The 16,998-nt window shown below is 34.9% G+C and overlaps 1 pseudogene; it reads right to left on the reverse strand.

Moving 5' to 3' along the window:
• Positions 1-1,460: 1,460 nt before the first annotated feature.
• On the reverse strand, positions 1,461-4,968 carry LOC120772825 (annotated as a pseudogene).
• Between the last annotated feature and the right edge of the window lie 12,030 nt (positions 4,969-16,998).

Genomic DNA, 16,998 nt, shown 5'->3' on the forward strand with positions numbered 1-16,998 from the left:
GACTGTCGACAATAACCTTGCAAAAAAGTATTCAACTTAAAAAAATATAAGTTAGGGTAAAAAACTTTAAATATTTACTTGAGCTAGGATTGACTTTGTTCCCTTTCGGTTGCGATAACTGATTTCATCTTTGATTGGTTGTGAAATTGGAACATGTGTTCCATCGACGCACCCTAGAACAAAGGGGAATGGATTGGAAGCAGAATTGAAAATTCTTCACTGATTTGCTTTTGTTCAGCTGCAGTCTTTGGAAGTTTTATAACATCTGCCTTTATTATTTAAAAAGAAAATTTTATATGCTAGGCCAATTGCTACACTAAAACGATCGCTGACGTCTCTAAAAGAGCAATTGTTGCCCAGCTTCCGTTATTTGTTCTGTTGCTGTTCGTTATTTGTAATGATTTTTGTGCGGAGGCCACCAAGGATTTATCATGCTTTGTAATAGGTATCTTTAATAAAAAAATATGAATTATTTCTTATAAATAATAATATTTAGTAGCAAATACTTTAAATGTGATCTTCGTCATACGAAAGTGCGAGTAAACCACATCATCTTGCATAATTTCAATGGTTTTGCAAAAATATGAGGTTTTAGGAATCCTTCTTTTTGAATCGCGCATCTGTTTGCAGTGTCCAGAAAATTGATATATCGTGCCGAGATAAAATTCTTATTTTGGAAGGTGTAGCACCGAAAGAAGTTCACGAACGAATGTTAAAAGTGTACAATGATTGTTCACCTACTATAAGAACAGCGGGAAGATGGGTTGCTAAATTAAAAAGTGGTCATACATGCCTTGAAGACGATCCACGTGAAGGACGTTCGAAAAGCGCATCAACACCAGAAATCATAGCCACGCAAACTGGTAAAACAATTAATTCTGAATATTAATGCAACCTTTTGGATCATTTGAAGGAAACAATTCGTGAAAAAAGACCCGGTTTGCTGAAGAAAAAAAATCAGCGACGTCCATTTGTTTCCAGAACTCAAAAAATTTATGCGTGGCTAGCGTTTTTCATCAAATGAAGAGGTCATAATGGCTGCTGAAGCCTATTTTGCAGACCTTCCGGATTCTCACTCCAGGGATGGGATCCACAGATTGTAGCAAGTGTATTAATGTTCAGGGAGACTATACTTAATAATAAAGTGTATTTTGAATCATAAAATTGTATTTTTCTTATCAAACGACAAAACTTATTGAACAACTTGGTAATTTATAACTTGTGATCTAAGTCTATGCGGACAGTCCCGCTTCGATTCAGGCCTTGAAGTATAACATCACGCGTGTCATTCGAAATGCTCGAAGGAGTCATCGAAAATTGAACTCAACGGATGGACCATCTGAGAAGTAGCCGTGGTAAACATTTGAAAGAGATAATTTTACTTTAAATACTTTAATACTTTTAAATCTTTCAAATTTATTTAATTCGCATAAATTTACAAGAAAACATTTTAAGCCTAATAATTTCATGGGATATGAGTCATTTTTGGTATCTAATCTGTGAAATAATGATATTAAACCTTAAACGTATAAGACAAAAGTGGCTGATATTGCTGCGAAAAATGCTAAAAACGTAGACGCATATAATATGGCACACGTTGTCTGCATCCAGGAAATCAATGGACCTATGGACAGCGAGATTACCAGTTGCGCTTATAAATACCATACTTACTTATGATGGCCACGTCGGTGCCCAAACCACGCGCCTGTTTTAGCGGAACCGACTCACCATTATGCATGCGGAACTACAAAAGGGCAAAGAAAATACAAATAGACTAAAATTTAGTTATGAGCAGCAGTGGTAAAGTACTTACACAATCTTTGGCATGATAATTGGCCACCAAAATGTATGGAATTGTGAAAATAGTGCCGTATAATATGCCGGCCGAAGTGCTGAATACGATTACACCCCACTTGGTTGGCCAAATGGCCAATATCAGCATACCGACGCCATAATACACAATACCAGTAATATAGACAACCTTAGTGCTGAAAAAACAAAGAAGCGGAATATTGTGACACTGTTTACAGCAGTTATTATAATCATATGTGACTTACCCTAACAGTTTCCTCAGCTTTGATACTGCTATTGAGTAAATGGAGCAGGATAGAGCATACACAGACATGCCCCAGCAACCAAAACGAACGCCAGCTTCATATAACTGAGCTGCTTCTGTGCCCGGCAAAGCCTAAATATGAAGGAAACTCTTGAAATATGTACGACAGATCAATTGAGACAGGAACTCACCGTTGGATCACCATTGAATACAGCTTCACCCACAAAGTCCGTGAAATACAAACAATATGTCACATGACCCATCCAGCAAAGCAGATTCGTTAAAGCGAGTATGCGCATTGAAGTCGGCATGATAAAAATACTCTTCAGGTACTTCGCCAAAGTTATGGGCGTATCCACACATTCATCTAATTCAATAGCCATAGTGCTATTGTTATTTGATTGAGATGGCTCGTTTGATTTACCTGTAATTTCCTTAGATGGTGAAATACCGTTCTGATAGCTACCCATTGGAGTCATTGTATTGTAATTCTTTTGGGCTGTAGCATTTTGTAACTCCAGCACATCAGTCTAAATCGGAAGAGCTCATAATTAATGCAAAGCCTAAACAGCAACTGCTTGAATACTCAGGTACGTCAAACTCATACCTCTTTAATGTAGTATATGGCATTGTTCTTTTACTGATTTCTTTCTTGATAGCTGACGCTGAAAGAGGTCTCAACATTTCGTCACGCTCAATCAGGTTTAGCGGAATTTCGCGGAACGTTGTAATGGTGACAAAGTAGCAAATTATGAATATAACGGTAACCATTCCGAAAACTGTAGGAATATTACCGCCAAGTGCTGCACCTACAACCATTAATACGAGCATATATGTATTTCATACTAACATACAAGTCGTACAAGAAAATTTAATTGTACAAACCAAATTTTGTTTTCTCCCAATTGATACCTCCAATAGCGTAGCCAATTGTACCACCGAATCCTGCCAGTAGTGAAAAGGTGGTGAGCCCACGAGCTTGATCCTCGGGTATACACACGTCCAGCATGTACGTACGAGCCGGTGTTTGACACGTGTCAGCATCCAAATCTAACATCACCATACCCAAAATTGTCAATATTGCGGCAAATTTGAAATTGGAAGGTAATGGGCCCTGCACTGTCCACTTCACTTGATACCAAGGCAGCCTCTAATCCCTCATTCACAACACTCAAATTGCTGGTTGTTGTTACATTATAGCCGATATCACCCAATAATATCCCAAGATCCTTTCCCCATGGTACCAATATCGCCAAGTAATATACCCACCGACAGGAAAGTAATAATCGGTCGACGTCTTCCCACTAAGTGTACAACGATCACTTAGCGAACCTAATAGCGGTGAGATAAAGAAACCGATTATCGGCGAAACACCCTGCCATAGTCATGAGTTTGTGGTCAATGCCAATTTGTAACAATATCGGCGAAACAAAAGACGTTTCTGCGGCATAGGCGAACTCAATGGCCATCGCAATGACAGAGAGTCGGAACATTTCGAAACGTGTCTTGCGACGAAAGACATGGGAGTAGTCGTATTTCTGATTACGTGCATGATTCTCTCGTGTTTTCAGCATATACTTTATCATAGGATTCTTCGTGGACGACATACTGTGCTCGTTAGAGCCGGCAGCAACACCAACCATTTTGGAGTTTATTTGTCCTATCTTTGGGTTTAAAATCCGACCTGGAAATAAAAGTTTACAAAGGTTTTTATTATAACTATAAAAGCAAAGAATTATTAAATCTAGTCATTGATTAGCTTACATATAAGTCTTTATTCAAATTGATTTTAATGAGTCAATATGTTTCATTATCTCTATTATTTGATAGCCGGCTGTTTAGTTCATAAAATTAGCTTGGCTCCCTTGTGTCTTAATTATCACCACGAACAAGAGACCCTTTTGGGAGGAATGAATTCCAGTCGAAGCGGGCAATTTAACAGTATGGGCATACATAAGTACATATGCGGAAAATGATTCAGTGCGCAACGCTTACGCAAAAGTAAGCGAATGCGCGAGTATCATATTCTAAGCGTACTATTTGAATCCAAAAGCACCAGAAATTGGTATATACATATGTATGTATTTATGAATATACATTGCTTACATTACTGCAGTATATATAATTATAAGAGGACTGTCCGTATGTAAGAAAAGGTTTTAAAAAGAGATTTACAAAGCCTACAACTCTGACTGATTGGATTGAAGAGGGTTGTCATATGTCGCAAATACTAAAGTTTACAATTCTATACTTTATGGTATTACTAATTGAAGCAGTGATGTTAAAAATTCTTTTGAAAAAAGGTACACCGTAATTTATAGATATTTAGTTCACTTTACACTAGTTTACAGTCAGTTTGCAACAGTCATATGTTAGAGGCTGTTTCTTGCTCAATTTTCGTCGCTAAACCGGAACTGATAGTAAAAAATTTCCAAACACGTAGGATTTTTGTGTTGTGCACAACTGGTCCCAAACCACTATTTACTAAATTGACTAAAACAGCTACTTATATGTGATGAAAAATTTTGTACTCAAATTCGTAATCAGGGCACCTTAAATACCCCAGAGATCTCTTAGCACATCAGTCGGAAATTTCTCCTTGAGATTTGTTGAGTACTGTTACACTTTTGAAGCAAAAGCTGTATGAGATAACAGAACACCGAAAAATTAAATCAATTGTATGATCTAAAGAAACACCAAGCGCAAGGACACATAACAAAAAGTACTTCAGAACTTAAAAATTTTCAAAATAAATTTTTAAATACATATATCACTTTTTTAGAATACACTTACTATAAAAGAAATTTCACTGTCATCACTATCTTACTTAACCAGAAAACTATTACTGATCCTGAGCATTTACCATTTTTTGAGTAGTGAAAGTTTTGCATTTGGTGTGCGTATGAGATGTGGCTCTTTTCCAGTGAGTGTGCGATGTCTCACATATAAACCCACGTGCGTATAAGCATTCCAATTTAACACGGCGGATGATTGGGTTAGCTGGATAAAGTCATTAGAAAACGCGATTCGAGAAATAGGTCTTAAAATTATTCTCCACCAGACCCACCTAAACCAATATTTTGAAGCCTGTCATTTAAATAAGAACTCAATTTTATAATTACCACTTGCAAATGTTTATACATATATGTAGTTGTTTATTAATCTGAAAATTTGGTAAATTTTATTTTGTTATCAAAAAGCATACCGATTTGTTTCAAGCTTATTCCCAGACTCTTTGTAAGCTCAATAAATTTCAACACTTTTACAGGGTGGCGCACGAATCGTGCTAAAAGACAAACCGTAATAACATTGCTAGTTATTTTGAGATTATAATTAAATTTTTGTTTATGAATTCTTGGGATACAGAGTCCGTTGTGTTTTACGTGAATTCCTGCCTACGAAGGCCTAACTCTACGGTGCTTTCTATTTCTAGAAGCACGTAGATCAATACAATGCGTTGATCAGTGCCCCAAAGCATAAATGCATTCAGCACTCACACTTTGGATAACGAAAATTCGAATGCATTCTGCACTTATACCTTGGTTCCAATTGGTTCGGGTGAGACGCCCTAGCCGCCTTGGTCGGGTTCGAGGCCAACCCTGGCCGCAATGCGACTCCACATTGGACAAATGCCCTGCCTGCATTTGGGTTTAAACCACAGCCACCACGAATCTCCACAATGGGCCAAACACAATGAATGTATGAATATGAAGTCTATAATATCATTTCAAGCTGAGTATTATTGCACTTGTTCTGATTTAGACCATGATGACATTCAAACCAAGACCTGTAAATATCATACACAGTGCATGTGAATATTAGTCCGATATAGTAAAGAAGGTTTGGATAGTGCAGCTTCACCATGCTTTGTAGAGCGTCAATTCGGTCCAAAAGAAATTCAGATGGGCTTTTGGCCGCCCTCGAGTAGATGGACCATTATGAGATTGATAATGTTTGCGGAATCTGGAGATATCGCAAGAAGGCCGTAACATCGAGATCCGTATGTTCGTTTTCAAAAACATTCGCGACTGTTGCACCGTCAATTCTGGCAAATCCAAGAGTACAACTTGCAGTTAGCAGACGGTCATTACAAGGGACAATTCATGATGACTTATCGTTTTCGTACAAAATTCAAATAACAAACCGGTTAAACCCTCTAGATTTGTCTATTCGCCTCAAATTTTGCCAAATAAATATTGAAAATTATGTCTGATGAGGCCCATACAAATGTAAACAAGCAATATTGTCGTATATGGTGTGAATCAAATCCAGAAATAATCCAAGAGACGGAACTTCACTTTACAACTGTGTCGCACGCAGTTTCATCAAGGTGTATTGTCGGGCCATACTTTTTGAAGAAAACGATGTTACTGTATCAATTTACAGATGTTGAATAAGTTTTTAACCAGTTCTATATAGAGGTAAAACCATGATATGGCATAAAACTCGAAAAACAATAAAATTTCATAGATACGTGTTAAGAAAAAACCATAAAAAATATTATATATGTTTGTATATTCCCCAAACAGAATATATTTTTATGTTTTTCATATATAAAAGGGAAAAGAGTATATAAATGATCAGCATGTCGAACTAAGTCCATTTAGCCATGTCCATCTATACAATGCACGAAATAGTCTCCCACTTTTGAAATATCGAAAATTTTCACACGACCCCCAAAAACTGCTTATTTACCGAGGCCGCCGATATTGGACCACTATATTTATTTCATAAAATATCGTCACGTAATTGGGCATAAATGATTGCCGAGACAATCCTACAACTTCTGAATATATTGTTCGAATCGGACCACTATCTATATAATATAACTTCTTCAAGAAATTTAACATGGATTATAGCTAAAATATTGGAAAAAATTCCTTAGGTGGCTCAGCAAATCAAACCAAAATTAAATATTGGGTAGTCGGAAAAGTCTTTTCGTATTTTTTCAAAAGATGTCGTTGCAGTCGTAATCTCCAGTGCTACCATTCACATTGTGTCATACCATATAGTGTTAGAAAGGAAACAAATTAAATTCGGGGAAGTTAAAAAAGTTACAGCTGTTCAAAAATGAGTGAAAATAATGAAGAAATTCGCTATATTTTGAAATTTTTATGTAAAAACCGGAAGTTTACGGTGACGATGCTGTATCAACTCGAGTAGCAGAACAATGGTTTGCTCGCTTCCGTTCTAAAAATTTTGATGTGAAAGATGCACCTCCCTCTGGTCGACTTATCCTTGAAAAAGTCGATGAAATTATGGAAAGACATAAACAGCCATAGCATCACTAAGGAACTTAAAATTCATCATCAAACGGTTTTGAATCATTTAAAAAAGGCTGGTTACAAAAAGAAGCTCGATATTTGGGAACCACATGAATTGTCTGTGAAAAATTTAATAGAAAAAAAAAAACGAATTAACATCTTCGATTCTTTGCTAAAACGAAATGAACGATTGATTCTACATTTTACTGTCAACAACTGATGAGATTGAAGAGAGCAATCGAAAACGGCCAGAACTGATCAACAGAAAAGGCTTTGTCTTCCATCAGAACAATGCTAGACCACACACATCTTTGCTGACTCGGCAAAAACTAGGAGCGCTTGGCTTGGGTTTTAATGCATCCACCATATAGCCCTGTTTCGGTTAATGCAAAACTCTCTTAATGGAGTAAAGTTAGCTGCACGAGAAGCCAGTGAAAATTGGCAAAAGTGGTCGACCAAAATGATACATAGAAAGAAATAGCAAATGGATTACCCTTGGATAGGTTTTCATGGCAAAAAAATTATTTTTAATTCTTAAATTCGGATTGAGTAATTTAATTCGGACCTTTTGTACATTATTGAGCTTACCTTTGACAATAAGGGGATGTTTTTTTGTCAGTTTTTAGACGCGTTTTTCTCAAAACTACGTTTTCAAAGTCCGTGTTCACTGTCATTTAAGAACTACATAACCGATTAATTTCAAACTTTGTACATATTTTGACACATAAAATACATCCCCCATAGTTTAGCATTTTTGTTTTTACATTAAGGGTGTTGTCCACCCATAATAGTTTTCACTTTAAATGGGCGACAAAAATTTTTAAATGAAACATGTAAGGAAGGGCTAAGTTCGGGTGTCACCGAACATTTTATACTCTCGCATGATAAAGTGATAATCGAGATTTCATTATCCGTCATTTACATATTTTTCAAATACCGTATTTGTGTAAAGTTTTATTCCGCTATCATCACTGCTTCCTAATTAATATATTATACAAAGAAGGCATCAGATGGAAGAAGGCGTGGTTGTAAACCGATTTCACCCATATTTTCTCCATGTCATCAGGGTGTTAAGAAAATATTATATACCGAATTTCATTGAAATCGGTTGAGTAGTTCCTGAGATATGGTTTTTGGTCCATAAGTGGACGAGGCCACGCCCATTTTCAATTTTTAAAAAAGGCCTGGATGCAACTTCCTTCTGCCATTTCTTCCGTAAAATTTAGTGTTTCTGACGTTTTTTGTTAGTCGGTTAACGCACTTTTAGTGATTTTCAACATAACCTTTGTATGGGAGGTGGGCGTGGTTATTATCCGATTCCTTCCATTTGTGAACTGTATATGGAAATGCCTGAAGGAAATGACCCTATAGACTTTGGTTGACATAGCTATAGTAGTTTCCGAGATATGTACAAAAAACTTAGTAGGGGGCGGGGCCATGCCCGCTTTTCCAAAAAAATTACGTCCAAATATGCCCCTCCCTTATGCGATCCCTTGTGCCAGATTTCATTTTAATATCTTTATTTATGGCTTAGTTATGACACTTTATAGGTTTTCGGTTTTCGCCATTTTGTGGGCGTGGCAGTGGGCCGATTTTGCATCTTCGAACTTAACCTTCTTATGGAGCCAAGGAATGCGTGTACCATGTTTCATCATGATATCTCAATTTTTACTCAGGGTACAGCTTGCACGGACGGACAGGACGGACGGACGGACAAGACGACGGACGGACAGACGGGACGGGACAGACAGACATCCGGATTTCGACTCTACTCGTCACCCTGCATCGCCCTGATCAGACTTACAAACAACCGTTTGGTATATATAACCCTTATGGTGATATCTGACTCTTTTTTACATGAAAAAATTATCCTAGATTGTCAGTATGCAACACAAACGGTCCGAATAAAATTACTGAATCGAGAGTTAAGCAATAATTTCGCAAAAAAAAACCTTTTTTCACCTTAAAACGTTTACCATAAAAAGATGTTTCTTTGGCGTACATACACAAAAATTGACAGTCATTTTACTGTTCATTTTTTCAGTGGTGACAGAAAGAGTAAAAACAGTGACGTTCNGTTGTCAAACAAACTGCTCGTCACGACTGACCTAAAAATGTGAGGGCATTTGTGAACCCACAAGCAGTTTCTTGCAGTCATATTACATTAGTTCACACATCGGTTTGATCTCTATCACGATATGTGGCACAGTAAAAGTTATTCACAATTGGTTTGCTCACTTCTAGTGCCATAGCAAATAAATCAGCCACATTCAGCATATTTGTATACATGTATGCATCATGTATGTATGCTCTAGTTGTTGATTCCCATTGAAATGTGTTGCTATTTGTTTCAAGTTCGATGACATGCTAACCAAGAGAACTTGATCAGTTATTCATTAGAACTGTTGATTGATTACAATATATACTCTTATATTGCATATACACTTTAATACATACATATACATATAAATATACAGAATGAGTAAATTTTCATGTGATTTATTTAATCAGTAATCTGTTTTTCAAATAGACATCTGATAAAACATAATTCGTAGATTGTATTTAAGTCGACAACTGAGTATTGCAGAGAAAGTATTCTTAATCTAAATATATTCTCCAACTCTATATGTAAGTTGTATATAGATATATATATACATATATATATATATATATATATATATGTAAATTAAGAATATTAAAATATTTGACACAAATCCTTCCTCATATACAATACTTACGTATGTAGAGTACATTTAATTCTGTAAGTAGTCTCTAGTCACTATTTGAGACATTTGAGGTAAAGTCTCAGTTTGTGACATTCACAACACACAAACACAAGTGCTGAACACATATGTAACTATGGTAACATAAGCATTTTCTGAATATCCTATTGTCTTTTCTCCGTATATATTGGTAATTATTTGTGAGGTACCTCAATGAAAACTCAAAGAAATTTTTTTAGTATGTGGCATGATAGTAGGATAAATAAAATCGGGTCGATACTACCCCCAACAACCATATACTACATATGTATAGTGATTTTCGTTTTTCTAAGAAACCTTATGTGTCTGACAGTGTATGAGTTATATAGTGAACCAATAAAGCTTACATACACCTAGTTCTATTAAATTACGACACGTTTATTTGTTATAAGATAAGTTTTGGGTCGTTATCCTGTTGTAAATAAAAGTGGCTGCTATTAACAGCCGATTTAGGCACACTTAAAATTTAAATTTTTTCTTAAAATTGATTGACGTCAACGCATACTCACCAAATTTTTTCATATGAATTAGGCGCATTTTCAGCTTTAGCATTCATTTTTTATTTCTGTAAGCAAAAATGTTTTTGATATGCTATATTTAATGTTAAATATACATATTTTGAAATGGATGAAAAAATAAAAATTTATTCATTTTATAACAAATAAGCGTTTCTGTTATTTAATAGAACTAGGTGTATGTAAACTTTATTGGTTCGCTGTATATAGTATATGCATTTATAAAATTGCTTGTATTTCGGTCCTCTGGTCGACGTTAAGGTATTTCCATGGCTTAGATTCTTGTAAGTTGCAAGAGTATAAAATGTTCGGTTGCACCCGAAATTAGCCCTTCCTTATTTGTTTTACTTTTTATGTGGAATTATGCTTTTTGACTGTGATATAGAAAATTTAATATTTGTTATCTACATACATTCATATTTATTTTCATTCAAGTTTATATTATTCTTTAATAACGAAATGTAACAGCTGATTAGGCCAGTTCGTTTTAGATTGAGAGTTTTTTATTATTACGTACTGAATTGCAAAATCGTCTCAAGTTACAAAAATTGACTCTAATTTAAAATCTCAAATTTAGAGACTTGTGACTGTATCACAGTACAGAATTCCAGTATTTGTGTAGGTAGGACTTGATATACATATGTATATATAGTAATATTTGATTAAGCAAACAAGAAAAACGTTAACTTCGGTTGCAGCAAAGCTATAATACCCTACACAGGTGCTTTTCTGTTAGTAACTATGTGTTCAGTTTGTATGGAAGCTATATGCTATAGTTAACCGATCTGATCTATTTCTTCGGAGATTACATTGTTGCTTTAGAAAATAATCTATACCAAATTTCGTGAATATATCTTGTCAAATGTGAAAGTTTTCCATACAAGCATTTGATTCCTATCGTTCAGTTTGTATGGCAGCTATATGTTATAGTGGTCCGATATCGGCCGTTCCGACAAATGAGCAGCTTCTTGAAGAAAAAATGAGGTTTACAAAATTTCAAAAAGATATCTTAAACACTGAGAGACTAGTTCGTATATATACAGACAGACAGACGGTCAGACAGACGGACTGACAGACGGACATGGCCAAATCGACTCAGCTCAACATACTGATCATTTATATAAGTATATACTTTATAGGGACTCCGACGCTTCCTTCTGGATGTTACAAACTTCGTGACAAACTTAATATACCCTGTTCAGGGTATAATTAGCCATTACTTATGTCAATTCACCTTATAAATGTTATTTGGTCCATGCAAAACAATCATTCGTCGAGGGTTTGCTGAATACAATACCGGTTATATGAGCACTAAAGGCTATGAATCCAGTGGATGTCAAAAATCGCTGTAAAAGACTCTTACAAATGAAAACATCAAGAAATTCAAGTGACTTAAGATAATCATAAAATGAAGTTGATCGAGATCACTGGCACTCAATAGATGTCAATGGAACGTGTTGGACATGTACACAAATGTTTGAGTTTGTGAAAGCTAAGTTAATGTACATATACTCAAACATACATATACATATGCTTACACACGATAAACAACAGAAAAAAAACCGGAAACGTGCGTAGAAATGTAACTGATCATCGGCATTGCCGTTTTGGTCGGGTGATGGTTTGGTTGGTAGGCAATATTTTTTATCAACTGTATTTAAAATGAAAGTTAATCTTAAGATTTGTTTGCTTAACAAAACATGTAGTACTTGCGTTTCATACTAACTAAAATATAGTCAAGAATGACAACCACGTTGGGATATTTCCTCATTTTTTCAACTCCAAACACCAAATGAAATAAAAAGAGGCTTAATGCAAAATTAAATACTGTAGTTTTATTTTAATGATAAAGATGATAAATAAATTGGTAGTTTTGCAGCATTTGTGGTAGACATTTTCGTACGCAAAGATTTTCTCAAGTGGCAACGCTGTGGATATCAATCGAACGAACGAACAGTCTGCAGACGATTAATCGAATCCAAGGCGTAAGTATCAACTTAGGCGATTGTGTACTCAATGAACATTCAAATGCATAGTACTCACTGTTCTGACCTCAATCTGCACCTATGCAAATTTATTCATATGTATGTACTATTCAATCTTTGTTCATATATACATTCATTTACATGTAAAATACTGGAGTGTTTTTATGTACCTGTAGGTGTGAAGCAAACTCCGAGTCTTTATAAATCAAAATGCTTCTCAAAAACTTTATTTGTTTTGCATTTAATTAAATTCATATAAACATGGTAAATAATAGATTAAATAAATCGGCAAACAATTCGCAAAAGTCATTTACAGACATACAAACTTGTACTTCAATATAATGTAATTATTATTGTCTTATCAGTGAATTAAGCAAAGAATAAAGAGGTTTGCAAAAGCATTCATTAATATAGGAGCAACAACAAAGTGGGGAAGTTATTTATGGACATACAAATGTACATACATATATACGGTGCGTTTGCACGCCTGTAGACGTGTGATGGATTTAATTGGGGTTAATAAAATAGTATACTTGTACTATTGATGACCGACCAACCGACGTTTGAAATGAAAAAGAAATATATGTATACATATGTATATTAGGGTGGGTCCAAAAAATTAGAAAATTTCATAAAAAGGGTATATACAGTTTGAATTTTCAAAAATTCATTTTTTTATGTTATTTTCTGAATGTATATATATTTAAGAATAAATACAGAAAATTTCATATCGTTCCGGTGGATATTTTCGAAGTTAAACGCAAACTTGATAAGGCGTTTCAGAGTGCTTGGGAGTACAAGGCCAAACTTTAAACGTGTTTTTCTCAAAATTGTGGTTTTAAAGTCGGCGACCAACATTAGGTACTTTGAAAAATAGGTTCTTATACACATCAATAACAAGCAATTCAAGTAAGAGAAAAAAATCGATTTTGACCCACCCTAATATATATATATAATAGTGACAAGAGCGACGCATTTATTTTCATTCACAACACTGAAAGGCGATCAAGAAGTGCCGGTATGGGCGTTGCTTGATGAATAGAGATCAGCTTGCTATTCAAATTGAATGTCTAGCTTCCATCAGTTATAATACAACAAATCTATAAGTAGTACGCAGATTGGCTTTTATATTTCAGGATCTGGCAACTATAGCGTTGCAACCTAAAAACTCAGAATTTTATCGTTTGACATTTTGATATTGTACATACTCAGAACGTTTTGACATCCAAGCTATTTTTGTGTTCTTTACAGTGACTTAAAAAATTCATCTCGGCCAAAGAATATAATTGAGTCCCGAACAATATCGCGAGATTATTTTTCACAACTTCCGGTGTGGTCTAACTCAGCAACAGGTATAGTGAATTAAAGCAAGATCGTAGATTACTCCAAGAAGAATTTTGTGTAGGTCGTCTAAAATCAGTTGCCGTTTCGGAAACTATTGACGCTGTGCAAAAACTGATATTGCAATATTGTGATGTGATCTATCGTGAGATTGAGGTAACTAAAGCCATTAATGGGACCAGCATACATTCAATAATGCATAAATATTTCATTGTAGAAAAAATGTTTTCATGTGGGATCCCACACAATTTGTTGCGGTAGCGGTGATTCGAAACACGTCTATAACATTGTGACAGGTGATAAGTCGTGGATTTATGCGCATGAGAGTAATAGCCCTGACAGACGACAGCGCTAATATGCATTAGCGGACTTAATTTACATTTACTTGTGCATTTGAACCATGGTAATGCACAAGAATTTCGTGCACTTAGCTGAATTTACCGAATTTGAGTAGGCAACACTGCTCAAAAATGGCCGATTTTTGCTATTTTTTGACAGATGTCACGTGAAGTCTGCTGCCTCCTTTGCGTTTACAGCATCAGAGGTAAGCAATTTTATATTGCTAATTAAATTATCTGCAAGTATATTAACAAAAACAAATTTTAATATTTTTAGATAACAGAAAATAAACAACGCACAGTTTGCTATCCATTTTTCCAATATTCTTAACTTTTCACACACTTTTTCCGCATTACAATCGATTATTGCTTTCAATTTCACTCTTAAGGCGCATTAATTTTGCTCGTCTGTCAGGGCTATAAGCAGCAGTCAACAAGATGATTAGAAATGGGTTTCTATAATAGGTGAATATTTGTTTGTCGGCTGTCTTTCAAGAAATTAGGAAAACCAATCGTTAAAGGCAGATTACTCTTCATCGCGACAATGCGAACTCGGTTGATACAACTGCATTTTTAAGCAGGCAAAGCATCGATTTGATAAGATGTCCACCGTTAAGTCGTGAGTAGGCACCGAATTAAATCTTTTATTCCCGTTTTTCACCTAAAGAGGCGGTTGATGCATTCAGAACGAATGTTTCCTAGATACATCAAACAAAAGCAAACAAAAGTGCACAGATCGTAAAGGAGAATATTTTAAATAACAATAAAGCGATTTTCGATGATTAATATTTGTTTTTGTTCTCTGATTCCGAAATGTAAAAGGTAACCCGTGTATTTCACTTTCTCGAAAAAAGAATCCACCAGTCTATTTGGCGTAATGATGACACTTATGCTTACATATGTATCTACGTAAAGCAAAACTATTTGACCGATTGCTCTTAAATTTAGACACAAAGGCTCATAGTCACTTAAACTATAGTACAATACATAATAAAACATATCTTTAAGGGGCTATACCAGTGTAACGCATAAATAATTAGACGATTTTCGTGAATTTTTTTTAAGAGAAAGTACGCAATTGAATATTTCAAAAATCTTTTAACGTGATATTTTTATTTTACAAATTTGAAAAGTTTTTTAAACATAAAGATATTTCCTATACAATTTTCCATGAAATTCGCATTTTTTGGTATTTACCTCGTAAATGACAAGAGCTATAGTAAAAATTCAAATGAAAAATTTTATTTGCTATAAAAAAGGTCCATGGTCAAAATCGCTATCATTAATACTTCTCGAGATATTCAGCTTTTTAAGTAAGGCTGTATGCAATTTTTCTAGATTTTTTAATACATACCATCCATAAAAATTCTATAAAACCTTACTTAAAAAGCCGAATATCTCGAGAAGTATTAATGATAGCGATTCGGAAGTTCGAAAATCTTTATATAAGGTACTAGAGGACCCGTCCACGATTCACTGTGGCTGATACATAGATAATACTACTACTACCATCTATTTGATTTCTATTAGTTGGATTATAACTATTAGTTAATGAGATATAGCATTTTTATGAAGCAACTTGTGTTAGTTTTCTAGTGTTAATAAAGCATTGCTTTTTGGGGGTAAATACTGTTGAATTTGGGCTCAGGGAAATCCACCGATCAAAAGATATTTGCTTAACTTAAAGAGGCGAAAGCGCTGTGCAAAGTGGGTGCCTCGCAAGTTTATAATCCAACAAAAACAAAGAATAACTGATTCTGAGAAGTGCTTGAGTGCTCTTTAATCGTAATAAAACCGAGTTTTTGCGTCGGTGTGTGACAATAGAAACATAACTCCATCATTTCCCACTGAAGTCCAGTCGACTGTCATTCTATTGGACTGCACATGATGAACCGGTTCTCAGGCGTGGAAAGACGAAAAAGTCAGCTGGAAAGGTTATAGTATCAGTCTTTTGGGATGCACGTGGGGTATAATACATACTCAACGACTGATTACTGAACCAGTTATAATATAAGTATTTTACTGCGTATTTGGTTGCAGCTCCTTTCTACTATTCCAAATACTTAGCAATAGTTTTAGTTTTGAAGAAGAATCTGTTTAAAATTGTTCGCATATATTCAAATGATTCCTACAAACATAAATTTTAAACAAATGCTTATGATTTAAATATAATTTTTATATTTATGAGTTGTATTAAATTATGACATAAAGAGATAAAAGGTATCCTATGTCCTTACCCTGGTTCTAAGCAACTTCACCAATTTTCAGCCAAATCGGTTTAGCCGTTCTTCAGTTATAAATGGTGTAACTAACACAACTTTCTTTTATTAGGTACTTAAGAACGAACAACTCTGTCCACATTATGAAAACTTGTCTACAGATGTCGCCTTTTACTTTGGCATCGTTTTGTTTATTGCACGTTTACGCCAATTTAAGGTTTGAATATTGGATACTGCGATGGTAGCGCAATCTATCGGATTCGGAAACATTCTAAAATTAGCAATTAATTACAAATGAAAAATTAATTTAAAAAAAACATTTTCCAGTGGACCAAATTGTGAATCTAAACCATCCTCGAATCTCCTTGAACACACACACAAAATTTCATCAAAATTGGTCCAGCCGTTTAGGAGCAGTTCACTTACAAACACACGGTCAGAAGATTTATATATATAAAGAAGATATGGGAGCTTAGAGGTGTATTGACCCATTCAAACCATTTTTAATACATATATTA

The sequence above is a fragment of the Bactrocera tryoni genome, chromosome 3 (genome assembly GCF_016617805.1).
Source record: "Bactrocera tryoni isolate S06 chromosome 3, CSIRO_BtryS06_freeze2, whole genome shotgun sequence".
In the NCBI taxonomy this organism is placed as follows: domain Eukaryota; kingdom Metazoa; phylum Arthropoda; class Insecta; order Diptera; family Tephritidae; genus Bactrocera; species Bactrocera tryoni.